This window comes from Protopterus annectens, chromosome 4.part0, assembly GCF_019279795.1.
Source record: "Protopterus annectens isolate FY-2018-M chromosome 4.part0, PAN1.0, whole genome shotgun sequence".
Taxonomy (NCBI): Eukaryota; Metazoa; Chordata; order Ceratodontiformes; family Protopteridae; genus Protopterus; species Protopterus annectens.
The window spans coordinates 374,567,871-374,591,343 of record NC_056733.1 but is presented as its reverse complement, the minus strand read 5'-3'; positions in this window follow the sequence as shown (position 1 = coordinate 374,591,343).

Sequence of the window (23,473 nt, the reverse complement as noted above, 5' to 3'; positions counted from 1 at the left end):
GGCTTGCAGGCTGAGTACGTGGTGAACTAGCCAGCTAGTACCATAATGTAGAACAAAGGCCTGACATTTTTTCATGTACCCAAACTTGCATATGAGTCCTATTATGGCCCTGTGAACAGCTATCACTTTCCAAAGAGTTTACTAGATAAGTAGGGAAGGGAAGTAAATTGCTAAGCCTTTCTTCCACATTACACACATTCTGCATTTACACTTAGGGACAATTAAATGCATCAGTCTGACTATTGTGCATCACTGGGGTGAGGGAGAAAACAGGATTACCTGGAGAATGCCCACAAAAGAACAGGCAGTATATACACGCTTAGCAGAGCAGGCACCCAAACAAGAATTAATTTGGAGAACCTCTTACTGTGAGGTGACAAAACTGTGCACCATCCCTATTATATGCACCCTTGTGACTAAAAGCTCTCCTCTGCATTATCTCAGAATGTTATGTTTTGTAAGATACTAAATCTGGATATTGTCCTTCTTCCACACAGTGGATATTTTTTTTCATTTGTCCTTATACACGAGGCGATATTTGAAAATAGCAAATGTCATTTGCTTTTCACAACTAAATTAAAACACTTAACCATTATAAGGTAATATTCTTGGTACCACATAGGGGTACATGTATAAGTGTTTGCTCCAGACATTCTTTTTTTTCATACATATAGCCATCCAATCAAATTAAATCATCATTGTGGACCTCATAAATAAAGAAATAGGTGACCTTGAATCCCTGGATCCTACCCAATTTAGCTTTGTGAAGGGCAGATCCTGCTTGTTAAATCTGGTGGATTTATTTGAAAGTGTGACCAAGGCCATTGATGAGGGCAAATCTGTGCACATAGCATACCTCGACTTGGCAAAAGCTTTTGACACAATCCTGCATTCACGCATTACAGATAAACTTAGCAAACTTGATGTAAACCCCTTTGTTGTAAGATAGGTTGCCAACTGTCTCACAAACCAGACACACACTATCAAAGTGGGTGTCTCCACATCAATCAGCAGACCTGTTACCAGTCATGTGCCACAGGGGTAAGTGCTGGGCCCCCTTCTGTTTGGTATATACTTCTCAGAAGTTCAGGTCAAACCTAAGGGGTTGTGGCTGACCATGTTTGCAGATAACTGCAAGCTAGGTGCAATCATTGAATCCTCAAATGATGTCATTATACTCAAGGAGGGTCTCACGCAGGCCAATGACTGGTGTATTAGTCATGGTCTCAATCTGAATTCAAAGAAATGTATCATCATTTCCTTCAGCACAAACAATGTCCCTTCACACCATCAAATAACAATACCCTAAGTACCCATGAAGTAGTAAGGGGTCTTGGATCACAGCTTGACCGTGACCTTAATGTCAACCACCATGTGTCTACCATTGTAAGAAAAGCTTTCCACATAGCTCACTTGATTAGTAAAGGCATTGCCTTGAGAACAAAAGAAGTTATAGCACCCCTATACTCGGCACTTATCTGTCCCGTAATTGAGTATAACATCCCATTCAGTATGTACCATACTAAGCACCTACAGCAATTTAAGAGACTTGAGAGCAAAAGAAGTTTTAACACCCCTATACTCAGCACTTATCTGTCCCATAATTGAGTATAACACCCCATTCAGTATGTACCATACCAAGCATCTACAGCAATTAAAGAGACCTCAGAGGTTTCTAACAAAGAAGATCAAGGACTTCCAGCATGTGCCATACATGGACAGACTAAAATCTCTGTCACTACATTCGGTATCATATAGACTTCTTAGGGGAGACTTATGCCTGGCCTACATAGTAACCCAAGACCCAGATCTAATGAACTTGCTGCATATCCATAAATCAAATGGGTCTAGGACCACCATTTCCAGGGACTTAAATATGGCCTGCGACTTAAATAGGACATGCTGGAGGGACAGCTTTATATCCCAGCTATTGCCATATCTTTTGAACAGGGTACCAATTAATGTGAAAGAGAGCACCTCTATGACATTCTCCAAGAGGAACCTTGATGAGTGGATGAGGCACTGTAAATTCTTACTAGGGATAGTGCTCACAACCCTCCTGGACATGGACCGTCATCACTAAATGCAATATTGGCTATTGATTAGTACCTATATGCTATTACATTGAGTTGAAATGGCTAGGCTTAAAATGACCTCTGGGTCAATAGCCTAGTAATCTCCTATGATCTTCTGATCTTCTGCAATCAGTAAAATTCTGTCCCACAAACATACACAAATATGGACCATTGTTATTACATCTCTATCTAATGTCTGACATACTAATGGAGCTAATGAAATAATGTTGGTCTATTGACAGACATTTCTTTGAGTGCTGATAGAGTGAAACATTGTGGCAAAACACCTTGCAGTGAAGCTCAGCTGCAACATTCTTTTTGGAAATAACCCACCACAAAACTATATATGCCTACTGCAAGGTCAGGAAGTGGAGAAAAGGGAAACATCCACTGCTGCTAAAAGGCTTGGCACAATTGTTTTAGGACAATATTTGTACTGCTTCTACAGACATTGAGGTAGACTTCATTGCTGAATCTTACCTCCCTGTTGGCTGTGTACACTGCAGTAAGTTATCCAGTCCAATGCTGGACATGGTTCCTCGAGTAATAGTTGTAAGCAAATGTCTGTAGCTTATAGCTTTCCATGGACACCCAGTCCAACAGCTTCAGAACTGAGAAATGATGACTGGTTGCGCTGATAGATAGCTACATAGGTAGATAGATAGATAGGTAGATATATAGATAGATAGATAGATAGATAGATAGATAGATAGATAGATAGATAGATAGATAGATAGATAGATAGATAGATAGATAGATAGATAGATAGATAGATAGATAGATAGATAGATAGATAGATAGATAGATAGATAGATAGATAGATAGATAGATAGATAGATAGGTGGATAGATAGTTGCAGTTCACTTGGTCACCACTCATTTGTGCAAAGAAAGTGAACTGATTTATGTTTAGAGTGAAGGGCCATTTGTGCTCAAGCTGTTTTGGATGACTTCTAAATAGTTGAAAAAAACTGATGGACTGGCAAAATATGTGAGTGTGTGTTTTAGCATTATGGTAAGGGTTAGGTAAGGGGATACATTTGGTGCATATATGAATGTGTGTGCTTTAGGGTTAAGGCAAAGGTTAGGTAAGAGGATAGAATTTGTGAGTGTGTGTGTGTGTGTGTGTGTGTGTGTGTGTGTGTGTGTGTGTGTGTGTGTGTGTGTGTGTGTGTGTGTGTGTGCAGTGAGTGTCTGAGCTGTCTTGTATAGTGATAACATTATGAAAAGGGCTTTTTTTAAGGTAAGATGCATGCTAGTGTTAGGAGTAGGGTTAGCATGCATTAAGGTGGAGCAGGGATGAAGGCTAATGGGGACTGATCTGGTCAACAAAGAGAAACTAAAAAAATATTTATATATACATATTTCTCTATATATATCAGAGAAAGATAATCAGGCAGTATAAGGCAGGCAGTCACTTCAGGAATGTAGACAAATAGGACAGTCTCTTATTAAAACGTTTTATTATAATTTAATAAGAGACTGTGCTATTTGCCTAAGTTCCTGAAGTGACTGCCTGCCTTATACTTCCTGTGTATCTTTCTCTAATTTTGTGCTGTTTTTGTGCTCTTTTGGCAGTAGCCATTTTAGTGGAAGTTTTCTGTTCACTATATATACATATATACATGGATCTAGGACTGTTGAACGAAAGTTCAGCAGTCCAAATCCAACATCACCGAACACACTTTAACAAAAGCGCTTTTACCGAAAAAGCACTTTCGTTAAAGTGCGTCAAAAAAAATTAGAAAAAAACAACAAAAAGGTGTTTATGCAGTGGGGGCTACACCCCCCTGCACCCCCCCATGTGGGGGGTTGTGCCCACCACACACCCCCACTTTAATATTCTCACTCCAAGATCACACTACAGGTGGGAAAAGGAAAAAATTCCCTTACCCGCACCGTAGTATGATCACAACAGTCATTCCCCCACGACTCCCTCTGGCTGCAGGCATACATACATGAAAGTGCTTTTTCGGTTAAAAGCACTTTTACGTAAATATGTCCAGCCATTAAGCCTTCGGTGAAAAGCACCATCGAGCATCAGTCCAAGACCCATATACACATATATCTGTATATATATATATATATATATATATATATATATATATATATATATATATATACTTCAAGAGAGAGAGAGAGGGATATATATATATATATATATATATATATATATATATATATATATATATATATACACATACATATAGTTGTGGGTTCTATTCCCACATCAGGCAGATTGACTGCTGACAATACAGCGCAGTATAAGGGGGTTACTGTACTCCTATGTGTGTCAGCCTTTGGATGGGACATATAACTCTGGGTGTATCTGCCTGAATTGGTGGTAGCTGAAGTGGATTTATAAGACCCTATGACACCTATAAAAAAGAGTTGGGGAAGTTACCCAATGCCCTTTCCAAATTTCTCCTAGTAGTATAACTCCACCTCAGGCCACCCATGAATAGAGGCTAGAGGTTTAATAAATAAAAAAGTAAAATAAATAGAATCCCTTCATTTGAAGCTGCTGCTGCTACACAAAATATATACAAATCGGAAGTTTTAAAAAGTGGAATTTGCCCTTCCCTCACTGACGTACATTCCTAGAGTTGTGGGGGGAGGTACAGGGGGAGCTTTCCCCTTGCATAAAGTATGTGTTATTTTTTGATATTATGAGTTTACATACTTTGGGTTTAGATATTTTGAGTGTTTGATATTATGACATATACCATATACATGAGTACAGATATATAAACACACATGTATAGAAACACATAGCACAAATTATATATTTAAAATCTCATCCCCTTATTTAATAGTATTGCACAGTCTACAGGAAAATTCAGTTTTCTCTGTTTAACTTATTGAACAATGCTACAATTATGTTACTAAGTTCTCGTGGGCTCACTAATTACTCTTTAAAATAAACACTGAGGGAATTTCATAATGAGAGCTCAGAGTTTCTGTAGAAAGCTGGGGGCAGGGAATAGGTTATATGAAGCGTCAGTTCAATTAGGGCTTTGCTACAGTAACAGAGATTTTTTTTAAATGTACGATTACCAATTAAATATATTCTGTATATCTCCGTTTATCATGAATTGTAATTATTATTTAATTGCTAATTCTGAATTAATTTAAGTATCTATTAGCCCTCCTTCTGAGGTCTCATTTATTCCCTCCTAGAACATAAGAGAGAATAAGTCAAAAGCAAACCACTTTGTGTAGGCTGATGAATGTGTGTGTGTGTGTGTGTGTGTGTGTGTGTGTGTGTGTGTGTGTGTGTGTGTGTGTGTGTGTGTGTGTGTGTGTGTGTGTGTATGTGTGTGTTTGTGTGTGTGTTTGTGTCTGACAATGTGATAGCCTTACAAAGGAGAGACTTTTACAAGAAGCAATTTAATTTACAGTCATTGTCAACACAGAACTACCTTTTGCGTGACATATTTTAACTGCCTAGCAACTATGCATTTCTCTGAAAAAATATCACTCTTACTCAATGTGTACATATTTCTGTGTTTTGTTTGTATAGTAGCTTATCAGAGACATATCAAAAATGCATATCCCAAAATAGATTTTCAAAATGCTTGGCAACAATAGATCATGCACATGCATACCAGTGCCACCAAACAGCAATTTTACCATGAACTAACTTCTGTGATTTCAATGAATACCAAGCTCCCCCTGGCAGCATCATCTCGAAGAAGGGAGACATTCCCCCAAAAGGGGCATCATTTTTGGCACAACTTGCCAACGATGATTTCCTATGGAACAACTTCAGTCAAACTGCATTAACCAGTAGGTTACTTTTTGCAACCCCTGCTTCTCATCAAACTTCATCCTATTTCTGGTTATTTCTGTTGGTGACTCAGAGATACAGTTGCAATGCCTATTACATTCTCAAATATCCAGAAATGAAACACACAGAAAAATAAGGAAATAAGCAAACGAATGCCCCCAATACATATTAATCATCTTTAAAGTAAGGAAAGTGGTGCAAATTGAAAACAAAACCAAAAAACAAGTGTAGTATGTGCAGTAGTGTAGAGTACTGAGCATTAATATTGTTTTACAGTTTTCCCATTCTTAAATAATGTACTTGGGCTTGACATCCAATTGAATATCTCTGAACAGTCAGCATGAATAAAACAGACAGCTTTAGCCTAGAAGACAATGTGCTGCAACCATATAGCAAACTGGGCTCCTACATCCTTTAGCTGAAGAAGATAGAATGGGAATTGAAAAGCATCTTGATATGCTGACAAATGTTGAAAATGAATGGTACCATTCTTAAGTGAAACAGTGGTGCTTTGTTGGACTATACATACTTCTAGGATCTAGGTAATAAATTCTTAGCAAAAGATAAAAAACCTGTCACATATTTTAGAATTACCTGAACATTGGCTAGGAAACAATGGCTGCTGTAAAATTCTGTAATAGTCTATTAAATCTCCATCGACCTATCCAAATAAACTGGTTAAAAACATTGTTATTTTAAAAAGATTGTGAGTTGGCTACAGAGATGAACAAACAAAACATTAAAAATCTATGAGGATATGGGTGAAAAGTGAAAACTGTAGGTCCTTCTCAGGTTCTGAATTAAAATAAAAAAAAAATTCAAAATGTTTTGGTATAAATAGTATCAAAAATAATTATTTAGTACTATTTTCTGTGGGCAGTTTTAACTGTAATGACCTTAATGAATGGGCTTTCTTGTGTACTCACAAACTAATTGTTCTTATCCCTAAGTTATAATAACTTTGTTGAAAATGTTTGAAAAAAATATATTGTACCCTTTTGTAGACTCTGAGTTTTTCCCTCATCCCTGTTTTGCATCTTCATGCTTTGTAATGTAAAACAATACAAATAAAGAGAGTATAATGACAAGCACAGAGTAGTAACAATTGCTGCAGCATGAGCACCAAAATCATAGGAAGGTTCCTAGAGTTCTAGGATACTCCAGGATTCCTGTTACATGACTTGCAGCTTTTGAGTTATGCAACACTACTTCATTTTTCTATCAGTCTTCAGCTCTGTAAAAGGACATCATGAGATCATCCAGTATAGTGTCAGTGTCAGCGGTTCAACAGGTAGTGCACATACTTTTTGTGCTGGGAGATCACTAGACTTTGGGTTCTATTGCCACATCAAATACTTGGACTAATTTTCCACTACTGATAATAGCCGCGGTGGTACGGCAGTAGCGTTGTTACCTCACAGCAAGAGGTTCTCCCGTTCAATTCTCGGCTGGGCTTGGGAGAGTTCGAAAGACATGCGTGCGTAAATGGGCGCTCCTTCATTGAAGGTTGGGTGTCGAGCTGGCACCTCGGCATTTCGTAAAAATCTACTGCCAATCATTAGTGGACTGGAGTTCCACTGTGGTGACCTCTTACCAGGAAAAGACAAAAGACAAACAACAACAATGCTGCAGTACAGTATAGTGAGGGCGCTGCATGCCTAAGAGCGCCATCCTTTGGATGAAATGCAAAACCAAGCTGTCATCTGCCTGTTGGTGGTAGTTCATGTAATACCTCTCAACTGTACAGATTTTTGCAGAATGACCAGATTTTTGCCTCATATTTTGGTCTGTTTTTCAACCCGCGGTGGTGGTGCTGCGGTAGCATTGTCGCCTCACAGTAAGACACTGTCCGGTTCGATTCTCAGCTAGAGCATCTTCTGCATGGAGACATGCGTGAATGGGCATACCTTCATTGAAGATAAAAAATCCACGAACGGAGAGCAATGAAGAACCCAAACAGCAATAGCGACTTCCTCAGAATGCATCAAAAACATCACAAATCAACACTTAAATACCAAAATGTAATTAATAAAAACAATCAATTAGTATAAAACACACAATAACAACCTAATGTTGTTATCTTTATTAATATGCAATTTTGATGTTTTGACTTTAATCTGACCTGCCAAACAGTTTCACGTTGCTCAAGATAATTTTAAAATCACCCATTCTTAAATCAGGGAACACAGTTTCTAATACAGAAAACAAAACTTTTGAAAGAAGAACAAGTTACAATGTTTAAAGAGAGCGTTATTGTCATCTCTAGTTTTGATACTGTAAAGGTGTTCCCTAATCCTGGTCTTGAGGCGGACATGTCGAACATAAATGTAAACCACTCCACTGGAATTACAATCCTTCAACCTTCAATGTTCTCTTAATGGATTCAACCAGAATGTATCCTCTGAAATATATCTGCACATGTTACATGAATAACATCTGTGCATACCTGTTCTACAAGGTGCATGTTCTGTTATCAAACTCCAAAATCTTCTTAAGATTATTATGTTTCTTAAACACAAAAGCTGGACAACCACCTAAAACTTGTTGAATGTCCCTATTGCCATTAATTATTTTCCAATTGTTGGCAATAATTCTTTTAATCTGCCCCCCATCAGCGCTCATATCTAGTGAGCATTGAACCTCTGTCATTACTCTGTCTCTTGATTGTACTACATCATTTTTTGAAACAAAAGATGATGGATAATCCAAAGGTTTAAAGGACAAATTACTCAGAATCTCATCTCTAGCAGTGCTTAAATCATGTTCATTCGTGAATAAAGAAACTATAATACCAAACTCATCAACCAAATCACTGTGTTTACTAGTCATTCGACAAGCTCTAATGAGCTGACCCCTAGGAATATTTTTAACAATGTGTTCTGGATGGTTACTAAGAACATGTAAGTAACCATTAGTGAAAGTCTCTTTTCGAAAAATCTTGCTATGGAGTCTTGATTCAACCTCATCCCAATACAAACAGATGTCTAAAAAGTTGATGAAGGATCCAAAACTACCTTTGGTGAATTTCAAATAGTCAGAAGATGTATTCATCTCTGCTATGAAAAAATCAATGGTATTGGCATCACCCTCAATAATAAAAAATAAATCATCTATGTACCGACAATAAAGTTTAATATCAAACTTTTCTTTAATAAGGGGCATGAAGTCAGTCTCCCAGCCTGCCATCACTAAATTGGCAAAAGCTGGGGAGCCCATAGCGACTCCTTTCTTCTGCCTGTAGTATCGGTCCCCTAATAAAAGGAAGTTATTTTCCAAAATGAGCTCAAGAAACAATCTGATGGTTGAGATAGCATTATTACTCAAGTTGACCTTTCTTTTCATTAAGAATTCACAAACAACATCAATTCCAACTTGATGGGGAATACAGGAATATAAAGAGGTGACATCAAGAGTGAAAATGATGTGCCTGGTGGGATTGTATTCAAAACTCTTCAAAAACTGCCCTAATTTACTCAGGAAGTGCCATGAGTCTTTAATGAATGACTCTTCATCACATACAACCGGCCCCAAGATACCATCAATAACTAAAGATATACCTTCAGTCACCGAATGTGGAGATGAAACGATGGGTCTTAAGGGGGGGTCACGAAGATTCTTATGAGTCTTCGGAATACCAAAGATCACCCCAATACGTGGTTGTTCAACCATGCAAAAATCATATAGTTCACGGTCGATGTCACTAGTCATGAACAAGGAGTACAATTCTGAATGAATAAATGACGATTAATATAAAGCAATAAGCTCATATTCATCAGTGTTGTTGACAATGTCTAACATCTTTTTATGATAAACCTCCTGAGTCATAATGACTATGTTACCCCCCTTGTCACTTTTCATGAATCTAAAATTCTTGCTCAAGACTCTTAAATTAGCAAGAGCTAGTCTCTCTTCGTGATTCAAATTCTGATAGGTGTTCTCCTATGATGCAGAACCTCTGTTACATCACTAATACACTGTTCCTCAAATATCCTCAAAGTGTGATGTAATTGAGGGGTGTAACAAGATGGTTTAATGAGGGACTTGTTGTACAACCTTTTATCTGACACAGAATGCATGATATAAACCAAATTCAACTTCCTAATATATTTCTTAATATCTATAATAGTGTTACTATAATTAGAACCCATATTTCAACACATTCAACTCGGTGTCAGAAAAACAATGCCCTGTTAAGTTGATAATGTTGAATAAGTCCAACCTTTCTTCTATATTTACATTTCTTCCCCAGAAGGTTGAAGGTTGAAGGTTGTGCATCAGTGCTGGTAACTCGGCACGTAAAAATCAGCTACCGATCATTAGCAGACCGGAGTTTTGCTGTGGCGACCCCTAACCGGGAAAAGCCGAAAAACATAAAGAGATTTTGGTCTGTTTTTCAGAAAATTGTGATTTTTCTGGCAAATTAGTAACAAATCATTAAAGATTGAAATTAGACAAAAAATGACAGACATTTAACTTTCATATTTCATTCCCCTTAGAAAATTCTTGCTAATGCAGAACCTGTCATGCTTATTCTATGAACTTTCTAAGTTTGTAAGAGCAATATTTAAAAAATTGTCCCTATTTTTGGGCCTTCATCCAACTTTTGTTTATGACTTTGTCCAGATTTCTTGCTCTAAGAGGTTGAGAGGTATGGCTCAGGTGGATGTAAAAGATCTCATGTCATGAACTAAAAAAGGGGAATTTCCTTATTGCCCTGACCAAATTTCTCATGTCATTATGAATATCACCTCAGCCCCCCCCCCCCCCTGCCGAAAAGAAGACACTGGCCTAATGATACTAACTTTGTCAAGGAAGAGAAAATTAAGTACATTTTGTATTTTCTGTACATTTTTTTCATTAACTGCTGTTTCATCACTCCATTCCTTATATACTAACTGAGAGATCACTGTATCTCAGTTAATGGGGAATTCATAGAGGTACTACATTATCAACCACACTTATCCTATTTATATGTACTAACTGTGAGTTCACTGTAAAAAACAGGTAATAGGGAATTCACAGAAGTACTGCGTTATCAACCACAATTCTCCTACTTGCATACACTAACTGTGCGATCACTGTATCTCAGTTAATGGGGATTCATAGATGTATGATGTTGCCAACCACACCTCTCCTACGTATGTACACTAACTGTGAGATCACTGTACCTCACTTGGGGAATTCATAGAGGTATGATGTTAACAACCACACCTCTCCTACTTATATACACTAACTGTGAGAATACTGTAGCTCAGTTGGGGAATTCAGAGAGGTATGATGTTACCACCACTCCTCTCCTACTTATATATATTACATTATCACCACCGTCATTGACCCCCCCCCTCAATTTTCCCATTTTCCACATGGTGTCAGGGATGTAAAGTTAACTGTTGCCATCCTACTCAATCCAATGCCACTCTTTTACATTCTTTGAATGTCATGCCTGACTGTTGCGCATCTTTTCTCATAAAATCCATCCATCTCTTTGGTGTATGCTTTTATTTTCTCTTGCCTTCTTCTTGTTTCTCCTAAATCTTTTTCAGCAAATCATCTTTGGCTTTCTTGTGCATGTGCCTGTACAACCATAATCTGTTCTCTTTGACTTTCTCTGCAATTGGAGCTATTTTGGATTCTGCTGTAATATCTATATTTCTTAATCTGCTTAAAGTTGCATGGTACCACCCTTCTCAGTGACTTCATCTTCACACGTCTAGTTTCTTTAGCTGCTGTCTTTTCACTTCCCAGGTTTTGTGGTCACACTATTTTGTGCATCTTACTTTTCAGATTCTTTGGCATTTTTCTGTCAAATACACTACCCTTGACACTTTGGGCCAGTTGGCTGCAGTTCCTTTAATTCTTTCTTTGACCTGCTCATTTAAACTTCTCCTTTCCTCAAACACCACTTTCTGATACTTGCAGATGTTTGCCAGTTGCACTATTTTCCCTTCCACTTCAATTTATAGCTTATCCCCCTCCCCATTTGCTGATATGACAACTGTCATCTGTACTCAGTTTCACAGCATTTGCCTTCAGTTTTGTATTCCATTTCCTTTTATTTGTTGAACTTCCTGTTCAGAGTCTTCCAGTAATGTCTCATCATCTAAATGTCAGCCTCGTTGATCTGTCCCCTGTAAGCTATATTCAAATGTAATCCATCAGCTGTATGAACAGCCATGGGCTCAAAACTGAACCCTGATGTACACTCACTCTCATTGGGACCTACTCTATGAGTCCAAATATTGTTCATACTGGTGTAATTGGGTCCTTGCACATATATTTAACTAATTCTATCAATGTTTGTAGACTTTGAACCATCACAAGATGGCCCAAATCAACTTACATGGGACCTTGTCATTATATACAAAACTAAGTGATAATATGGTTTCCATTATTCTATAACTGGAATTGCCTTGCTAAATTAGCATGAGAATTTTAAAGGAAAAAGTCATATTAGAGATGTACTGGCCATTCTACACATATAAAATGCCAGAATTACCTCATCCATACAGAAAACCATTGGATTTGAACACAAACAGAAGAGGTGTTCTAAGACCTGGACAACCCATAATCCATTTTATTAGCTATTTTAGGCCTATGACTGACAGTACATTAGAAAGGTTAGAATGATACTGCTGAGCCGTATAACTTACTATTGTCATCCTGCTGTTAATTCAGCCATTGTTGTAGTGAGGCATGATCTATCACTATGTTAAAGTGTTTGCATAATAAGTAATATTTTAGAGAAAAAGGCCCACTTCACAGCCAGAAATTCATTTTTTAACACTATGCATGCTCTGACTAATGTAGCACACAAGGTACTCTTCATCTTGAATATCCTGGGGCAATATTGTTTCCCAACCTACTAGTGATGCATCAATAAAGTCCTTAATAAAATCATTGATAAAGTCCGTAATAAAATCAGAAATCACTAATACTGATTCAGAACATAATAGTATTTTCAGTTCAATAAATGTCTTGCTGATGGGAACTTTTTTCTTTTGCAAGATCTGTGAACGGTCAGACAATAGCTCTGAAATTAGGTAGACATTTTCAATATATTACCTGGGTAGTCAAATGAAAAGTTTCACTTGTCCTTTAGTGAACTTTATAAGCAAATTTTTGTATAGCTTCTATTTTTTTTTTTTAGTTTTGCTACCTGTCTTCCTAAAACTTTTCCCAGATATTTGGCTTCCACATAGGAATACAGGAACACTACTAGCTAGGTGAGAGATCACAGCAACTATAAAATACCTAGACATACATACCTTTAAGCAGACACACTTAAAAGTTCTTGCCTGCTTTTTGAAGCACTTAATAGCGCTCACCTTCCAAACTGAGGAGACTGTACATGATAACCCAGGAGGAAATTTAGGTCTACCTATCTGATCATCAAGACGAGTTTTAATGGTAGTCAAAGTAGTACTTTGCTTGACCTGTAGTGGCAAGTTATTCATAAGATGTGAATACATTGACTAATGATGTACACCACTGGTGAGTTTTACTTATTTGTCTTTGCAGAATTAGGTCCTAGTGTGAGTGTTTGAAGAGCCACTGGTTTTGCCTAGAAATATGTCAAATAGGATTGTATCATTCATTCTCAAAAAGTGAGGCACAGGTCACCTCTGCACTCTCTGTTTGCTACAGAGTATAAACAGAATAATGCTAATCTATCAGGCTAGTTGAAGAACTTAAGGCCCTTAATTTTCTTGACTAGAGATTTTTTTTTATGGGGGGGGGCTTTCCATGTGATTTATACACACTAACAGATACATTGTATTCAACGATGAGTCTGATTGGCCTGATAAGAAAAGAGCAGCTATTGTTAGGAGCACTTCTTTGGATCTTGAAGATATTACCTTGAAAATCAACTAGGCAAAGTAGAAGGATTTCCTGGCTGTTGTGGACTCCTTTTTCTTAGCGTTCACAGCAAAACTTGTCTGTCTAATAGATTTCGACACAGCCTTCCATTTTGGCAACTAAGATTCTCAATACTATGAAAGCATGTCCATGTCATCTAGGTATACTGCAGCATGTTGTGAGTGGGGCATCAGCATTTTGTCCATTAGTCTTTGAAAGGTGATTGGAGTTCCATGTAGGCCAAATACTAGCATTGTGTAAAGAAATAAACTAGCAGAGGTTACAAAAGCTGTTTTTCGTTTAGCAGATGAAGAATGTGACATCTGCCAGTAAAACTTTTTAAAGTTTAATCCTTCAAGTATCTTACTTATCATTCATTTTCTATTAGCTCATCAATTTTGCACATGGAATAGCAATCAAACTCTGAAATGCTACTTAGTTTTCCAAAGTCATTACATAATCTGATAGTTCTGTTAGGTTTAGAAAATATCACTATTGAGAGTCTCCATTCACTATGTGACTCCTTAATTACTCTTATTTTGAGCAACTTCTGAACTTCTTTTATTACTAATTGCTTCTGTGACTCTAGTATTTAATAAGCAGGAGCTGTTTATGAGTCAGCTGGTGCCCTGGACAGTCCTCAAAATGGTGCAAAATCACTTGTTGATGACCAAACAGAAAAAAAATATTCTCTGAAGCTGCAGACCAAAAAAATGTCCTAACACAATTAATTAGGGGATACAGCTTTGCTAGCTGGTTGTGCAGTTGCAACACTCTAAACTGAATAGAATAATTTACTTAAGAACCCACAGTTTCAACAGCAACTGCTTAAATGACTGCTAGTATTGTACTTGCTTCAGATTGGCAACTCCTCTACCCTGCTGATCATGCCATCTAACAGTCTGCACCCAGGGCAGCGTCACCTTTTACTCCACTTTAGCTACCACTGTAAGATTTCAGACTAACCTTTATTCTAGATGTTGTCTCTATGTTATATATTGTTTTGGTATAGTCTGTCCAAAAATTCTCTTATGTCTTCTTTGTGCACTTTTGTCAAGGTTATCTCTAGCTGTTCTTTGTGTAAATATTGCCTGTTCTCTCCTTTATGAGTTTCAGCTTCGGTACCACAATAAGTGCAAGGTAAAGTAGATGGTTGCCTTGGACACAAGCTGTTTGGGGACACAATCACTGGGTGCTGGTGAAGTGCTACTGCAGAACCAGCATTCATATATGTAGCTGAGAGAATGCCACAGCTTTATAAATGAATACCAATAATGTATGCATTCACAGTTCTAGTGCAATGTCAATTTGTGCTAGCACCTGTAGTAAGGTGCTTGTACGAGTAGCAACCAGCTAACTACAGTAACAGCATGATAAAGTTTTTTTTGTTTGTTTTTTTTTTTTTTTTTTTTTTTTTTGAGGGAGTACCAGGTAAATTAGCCTAAAGTATTGTTTAACTTACAAGCTAACACCAGAACTTTCTACATCTCTACATATATTAAGAACTCTAATGTAATGGATTTTTTTCTTTTGGTTTGTTGGTTGTCCATTGCATTTAGTCTTTTGATCTCCTCAATGGGTACTTCCTACTTAGCCAGTAATGTTTTCTGTGTGGGTGCTATTAACACTAATACCCAGTTGCTAAGATTAAACTCTTCAAAATAGGATTTCTTGTTATAGACTTGTTATTTATTTTTTATTTAACATTTGTTTACCAGGAAAGTTCGACTTGGTACGAGCCAATTTTCAGTGGAGGCCCAGGGAAAATTCTCCAGATGCATGTCTTTGCAACAGCCTTTAGCTAGCTTACCTGGTACTCCCTCAAAAAAAAAAAAAAACTCTTCAGTGCTGTTACTGTAGTTAGCTGGTTGCTACAAGTGCAACAAGCACCTTGCTACAGGTCCTAATTAGCCAGTAATGTTTTCTGTGTGGATGCTACTAAAACTAATGCCCAATTCCTAAGGTTAAACTCTTAAAAATGGGATTTCTTATAATAGACTTGCTGTTGCATCTCTTGGGCTTTCTGCATGTCCTCCTGTACTATCAGCACGACCAGCTTTAGTCTGTCCTATAAACTAACATAATGGTCTGTCACACTTTTAAATTGTCTGTGTGTATGTGTGTGTGTGTGTGTGTGTGTGTGTGTGTGTGTGTGTGTGTGTGTGTGTGTGTGTGTGTGTGTGTGTGTGTGTCTGTGTGTATGTGTGTGTGTGTGTGTGTGTGTGTGTGTGTGTGTGTGTGTATATGTGCATGTGTGTGCGTGTGTGTGCATGTCTGTGTATATGTGCATGTGTGTGTGTATGTGTGCGCGTGTGTGTGTGCATGTCTGTGTATATGTGCATGTGTGTGTGTGCATGTGTGCACGTGTATATGTGTGTGTGTGTGTGTGTGTGTGTGTGTGTGTGTGTGTGTGTGTGTGTGCATGTCTGTGTATATGTGCATGTGTGTGCATGTGTGCACATGTGTGTGTGTGTGTGTGTGTGTGTGTGTGTGTGTGTGTGTGTGTGTGTGTGTGTGAGTATGTCTGTGTATATGTGCATGTGTGTGTGTGCATGTGTGCGTGTGTGTGTGTGTGTGTGTGTGTGTGTGCATGTCTGTGTATATGTGCATGTGTGTGTGTGCATGTGCACGTGTGTGTGTGTGTGTGTGTGTGTGTGTGTGTGTGTGTGTGTGTGTGTGTGTGTGTGTATGTGCATATGCATGTGTGTATGTTTGCATTAATACATTTAAGTGGGTAAGCCCACTGAGCTCAAGTGAAAGGAATCAACATCTTATATTTGCATAAGGAAGCAGCTTTTTCACAGCTCAGAGTCTCAATCTTGTGCATTTGCTAGACCATCTTTTCTTCTTCCCAAGTCTCTTTAGCCATATCAAGCAGACCTTTCAGAAGTCTGTGATACGATATTTTAAATGGACTAAGTTCCAGTTCATTCAGTACTATTTTTGTATTATTTTCATTGTATTCTTGTGTTAAAGGTGTAACTCCGCAAGCGTAGCCACCTGCTTTGAGTCAGACATCTCCATCTCCTGTTGAGACAAGTAAAAAACACAGCAGTGCTGGCAATGTGACAACACCTAGTTCACAGTTTTGGCCATGAGGTGTATGAGCAAAAAAGTAAACATAATAAATGTAGTGTCTCTCTGAGACTTTGATGATCAGTGCTTGATCTGGTGTCATTGTCTTTCAGACAGTAATTGAAAATTAGATGTGGTAGACAGTATGATGAATCACAGTTGTCATCATTTGCATGGGGTACAAGGAGACACAGCAACACAAGACATTCAACACAAGCTGGGAGGAGGGAAGGTGCTGGTGCAGGTCACCAGGTGCATAGGTGGTAGGGAATACAGTAGCACATGACAAAAGAAAATGGATGGAGAACAGATGTCAGTTTGCCAGGATCATTTGGAGGATAGACAAGGGCAGGTATCATGTTATGCTGTGAAAAGGATAGAGAGCCATCTTCTGCTGCTGCTGCTAATAGAAGGGTTGATCTTCATGACTGCAATGTAATGAATTGTGCTTAAATTCACATCTTAAATCAACTGTACCTTTACTAGACATTGTGAGCAGGGCTCATGATGCATTGTGCCAGGGATGGTTTGTCACTTCATGACCTAGACTTGGATGATGCTGACTGGTGAAGGTTTCCTGTCTTGGTGGTAAATAGTCATTGCTAGCCACATCAAGAAATGGCAGGAGACATCTGATAATTCCAGACATAGCTGTTTACCATGCCCTGTGTGATGGCCAATGTATATGTCACCCTGTGCTTGTTACCTTTCACTATTAATTGACAACATTAGCAGTCTGAGCCAATATGATGGTTGTGGTAATGGCACTGAGGCGAGTGCTCATTGCAGCATTGTGTACCACCATAGCCTCATCTAAAAAAATCAGTTCATAACATCTGTTTTCCATGTCTTCATGTAACTACGCAGCACTATCACAGAAAAAAACATGGGCCAATTGCCAGGTCCATGAAGGACTTTGCAATAGGAGATTATAAAAAGATCATATTTCTGCACATCCAGTGATTAATACAAAATGCCACCTTCATGTCATGGGAAATCATATTGCTTGCCATACTATGTACCTCTATTTTGCTGACCTGTAGTTCATATGCCCAAAGGGAAAGCAGTGAATACCTCTGAAACTAGTATTTTTGCAAAACTGCACCACATCTGAGGCTCTCAGACTCAGGCAATTCCTTTTATGCAGGTCATGGTGTGCACTCATGCACCTGTTCCATACAGGAATGTATTCACAGTATGAAGGCCTTATAGGCAAATGGGTTCAGAGACAAATACTAGGCTACTGGTCTGCAAACTATTAAAAGGGAAGCCAATAACTAGAGGTCAGATTCATATGCTTTAAGTAGGTTACATGCATTGGGCTATTATACTACGTAAGACTTCTCGGCATAAGATAGCCTACAAAAGAATCTGATGACATTGCAAGGCAAAGCCCAAGCCAGCCTGAATAGCACATTAACTGCACATAGATTTATACATATGCCTCTAGGAAACGTCCACTGGTCTAGGCAGGTGTTCTGCAAGAACTCAAGTCTCGAGCCCTCAACACCCATTTTCTCAAAACCAGAGACATGAATATCTGGTAACACACTCATGTTTCCAAAGCCAGGGACATGAACATCTTCTGGCACACCCATTTTCTCAAAGCCAGAGACATGAACATCTGGTAACACACCCATTTTCTCAAAACTAGGGACAGGAACATCTGGTAATACACCCATTTTCTCCAAGCCATGGAAATGAACATCTAGTAGCACACCCATTTTCTCAAAGTCAGGTACATGAACATCTGGTAGCTCACACATTTTCTCAAAGCCAGGGACATGAACATCTGGTAACACACACATTTTCTCAAAGCCAGGGACACAAACATCTGGTAGCTCAGTAGGCTACTGCTCACACATGAACCAGTACATGAGTTCCAGCATGCAGCTGTGGGAGGGACTCAAGATGTTTGGATTAGGGGGTATAAGGGGTCTTAGAATTAGGGAGAAAGAGAGTAAAAGAAGTAGATTTAAGGATTAAGGAGTGAGAAGGGAGATTTGCTTTTAGGAAGAGTGGTTTGGCATTTTAGGTTTAAAGAATAGGAATGGAGTTTTAGGGTTAAAGAACAGAAATGAAGTTTCAGGTTTAAGGAAAGATCAGGAAAATGTATGTTTAAGAAAGGGTTGGAGTTTTACATTTATGGAAGGAGAAGAGATTTTTAGGGTTAGGGAGAAGGAAGGGAGTCCTAAGGTTAGAGGTGAGGTTCAATTAGGGCTATGGGAGCTAAGTAGTTATCAAAGATTGAGTTAGTAGGAATTTGAGCACTAGCTTTTTTGAGCAAGTGACAATGAACAAGTGTATTGTGACCACATAGTACATGAGCATTTGCAAGTGACCCAGACTAGGTGTCCCATGAGTTCTTGAATCACAGCTCCTTGAAAATCATGTGTTTACACTTGTCAGACTGAAACAAGGATTGTTCAAGATTGTAGTGTTTGGGGAGGTCCCTTTCACCAATACTGTGTAATTATGGAGTTGGTATGTTTAAGTTTGGGGGGTGTGGAGTCTTGAATGTTTTGATCTATGCCACTGACTGGAATGGCACAAATTTGTTTTGATCTCCCATAGATTTCATAGAGATTGCAAGGAAACAGTCTTATGACAATTCATGCTTGCCAGTAACCTGCTGGATGTTGCACCTCCTTTCTATAGGAATGCCATACCAGTCAATCCTGGAGTAAAGCATTTGCTGCTCATACAGTTATTTAGGTTATGTTTAAAGGAAGACAGTGATTTTCAGAGCTTAATACGCAGACAAGGTTTATTTCAGAGGTATGGTAAATGCAGGGTTATAAATCTCTCTCTCCTCAAAGTTCTATTTATCTGTTGGTGAAGATTTGGGTCCCTGGTTCTAGTATCTGTTGAAATATTGAACTGGTAGAGATACAGAAGGTTGAGGACAAAGGGGAATCTAATGGTGTGCTAAGCCAAACTGAGATCTTCCCTCAAAAGTCTATCAGACACTGAATAAAGGGATAGAACTCTCCTAGTAGCTCAGGGACTTTAGGCTTGTTATCTCTTTGGTTATGAATGTTTGGTGTCTTTCTAATTGTTTGATATGTTTAGTAAGATACATCCCAAAGTAGGCATTTTACTCTATTATTTTCCTGATCAATGTGAAGTATAAGTGAATGATTACATCTTCAGGCCTTGATAATATTCCTTAGGTAACTATCTGGATTAAATAAAAGGATTTCCTGACAGCAATTGTCACATGTTGGACAAAAGAGAGGGTGTTGCCAAGCCAAGATACTAAATCCCTGACTACATTTACATATTCTGTGATTTGTTGTCTATACTATATGATGGGGGACATGCTGTCTACTAAAGTGATGATACTACACTTTTCAGAGTTTTGTTTGAGACCATTTTTAGTACACCAAGAGTTTACCAGGAATATTTTATTATGGAGGGTTTGAGTATCTGAGGATAACTTGTAGTCATCTGCAAATGTTGTTAGTCAAAGGTCATGGCTTTCTGCTGGGAGATCTAGGAACTAATAAGAAAAGGTCCCAGAAATGAATCCCAAGAGACATCACTTGTCACATTAATGTTTTCTGATGAGGCATCTTTAACTCACGCTATGTCATGATTGCATCAACAGTTTCTGAGCAATCACATTCAATAGTGTCAGAGTGTAACCTAGTGGTCTATTGTACCTCTGAGATACTTCAGTAGATGTTTCAATGGAAGATATAAGCCTTCCCATATTTCTACTTCTATGACAGCTTTCACAGTTTTACTTTGCAGTACTGCATGCATCATGGTGTTCAAGCAACCAAAACATACACGCTGAGCTAAGCTAAATTCCACAAAGTTAAAGATTTTTAGTTTATAAAGTAGGGATGTAGTCATTGCTCTGTTCATACTATTACATTATTACAGCTATGCAATTCACATCAGTTGCTCTGCTCTAGAACAGCTATACTGAACTTGAGTATGACTGACTCCTTATAAAAGCTAAGGCTCATTTTTCAACTGTAGTGAGATTTTTTTTGTGCCACAGTATGGTATCTACAGACCTTTGCTAGCCGTGCAGTGCACCAATATCTATCCTGGTCATAGTGAATAAACAGGTCCATGAATCCATTTTCAATTAACCTGTATAGAGAAATGTGCTTTAGCATGCTGCAGTATGCATCTAAAATGCATTTACAAGTACCATTGGCTCATCAGTGTTGCAATACTCAATGCTTGCTATCATGAAAGATAAATGTGAGAATCATCTAAGCATGCCTAAACAGAGATTTTATTATAGACGTTATTGTAATAAAAAACTGAAATAACGCAAAGTATGTTTGTTAGAACAGGGCAAGTAGCGGGACCCCTAATTTTACACAGTCCACTAAAGCAGATCTATATGAAGATATTAGAGATGATTTTATCTTTCTCTTTACTTGACCATCAAATATAATGGTGTTGTTTATATTATTATTAAGAGGAGTTCACCAACACAAATTAAGCATAGTGTGAGACAAGGTAAAAAAAAAATTTGAAAAAAATTTGTATAAAGATATTGAGCATAATAGCAAATCTTTTTATAGCTACATAAGATGTGGAAGAAGTAAAGACATACAAACTGATAAACTGTGTGTACATACTAAAATTTACTCTCAGACACAACAGAGTATAGATATATTTACAAAATCTTATGCAAAACTGTTTGGCTTAACAAAGGGGGTGATAAGTTGTCCTAGTGATATTCAGGTAACCGGACAAACTGGAATCAAATTAGATTATATTGAAAAAGAACTGTGCAAATTGAATCCAAACAAAGCACAGGGAGGAGATGGAATTAGTAATAATAATCTGAGAACACTTGAGCAAGAACTTACAGTACCTTTATATCTATTATTTACTAGGTCATGTAAATATGGGGAGATTCCTCAAGAATGGAGACATGCGCTTATTAAACTTTTCTTTAAAGTAAAGGGGAGTAGGACAAACCCAGAGAAATATACTCTTAAGTCTACTTTCATGTTGTGGAAAAATAATGGAGGAGATAATATCGGATAAGTTACTGTAAGAACTTGAATGGTTGGGACTTGAAACCATATATCAGCATGCATATGTTGAAAACAGATGTATTGACACCTGTAACAAGATGTTCTATAACAATATAATAACAGCTATGAATGAAAAATTGTGTTGTGATGTAATTTATATAGATTTAACTTCAGCATATGACAGGGTCATACACAAGACATTGATCAATAAATTAGAAAAACTAGTTATTGATGTAGTCTTGATAAGATGGATAGCTGCATGGCTTACAAATAGGACATGGCAAGTTTCATACAGCAGTTGGAGAGGTGAAATTCTTGGTTACAGTCAGGGTGTCCCACAGGGCTCTGTCCTAGGCCCTTACTTGTTTAGATTGTATCTTTCAGACTTAACTTTTTCATTTGAGGTGTTCTGTAGTCTATATGCAGATGACCTGAAATTGGGTAAAGTAGTTACATGTGTTACAGACAAGGTATGTCTGCAAAAGATATTGACTAAATTGAGCATTTGGACACTGGATAATAATATGCCGATAAATACATAAAAAAAAACTAAGCATATGAGATCTAGGAGACATAAATTGAAAGGTGAGTATTTAATACATCACACAGTGATTGAAACTGTAGATTCATTTAAGGACCTGATTTTATGGGTAGATACAGCTTTGAGTTTTTCTAACCATATCAACCAGTTGGTTAATGATAGTTATAGAACTATAGGTTATATACAAAGATTTATTAAGTCTAGAAAATTAAAAATAATGAAGGCATTATTTGTTGGTTGCATTAGACCCAAACTTAAGTATGGCATAACAATATGGAAACATTATAAAAAAACAAGCATGAGTAAACTGGAAAGTGTACAGGGAATATATATCAAAGCCAACTATTGATGTGAACATTTAAGCTATTATGAAAGACTAAAATATCTGAACTGAACTTGCACAGTGTCTTTTCTAGATATCTAAGAGGAGATCTTATTCAGGTATATATGGAATTTAGAGACAACTATCTCTGGGAATGTTTAGTGTTATCAGGAAAGTACTAGAGAATCATCAGACAACCTATGCAGATGATTTTCTCTGAGAGAGCAGTTGATGCAAGGAACAGGCTGCCAAATTACATTAAAGGAAGCACTAGTTTTTAAATTTTAAGAACAGCTTGGATACTTATTATGGGAACAAGAGTTTTGATATATTGGCAGGCTAGAAGAGCATTAATGCCCATGCTTGAAATATTTGAATGTATGTATGTAACACTAAGACAACTCGGAAAGTTAAGAAGGTGGTAATAGACCATTTTTGCCAGTCAAGTGTTGTTCCAGTTTAATGCAAAGACTTTGTTACAACAAGAAACACTATTTCGTGTATACAAGTAATACAATGAGAGCTTCTACTTTTAAGTTCTACAACTGTTACTTGTAAATTGAATCATTCATCCAATTTATTTTACTATCTTACAATTGCTGAAGTGATTTTGCATGCTATTTGTCTGAGACTGCGAATAGCAATCTACACTCTAAATCATCAGAATCAACAACCTCATGCACTCTGTCATTATTTTAAACAATTTTGACAAACCGCAGTTTTATTGCTTCCACTCTTGTTGTTATTTAAGAAATTCAGCATTTACCAACCAAGCATTGCATTTACAATATTTATCCAAAAG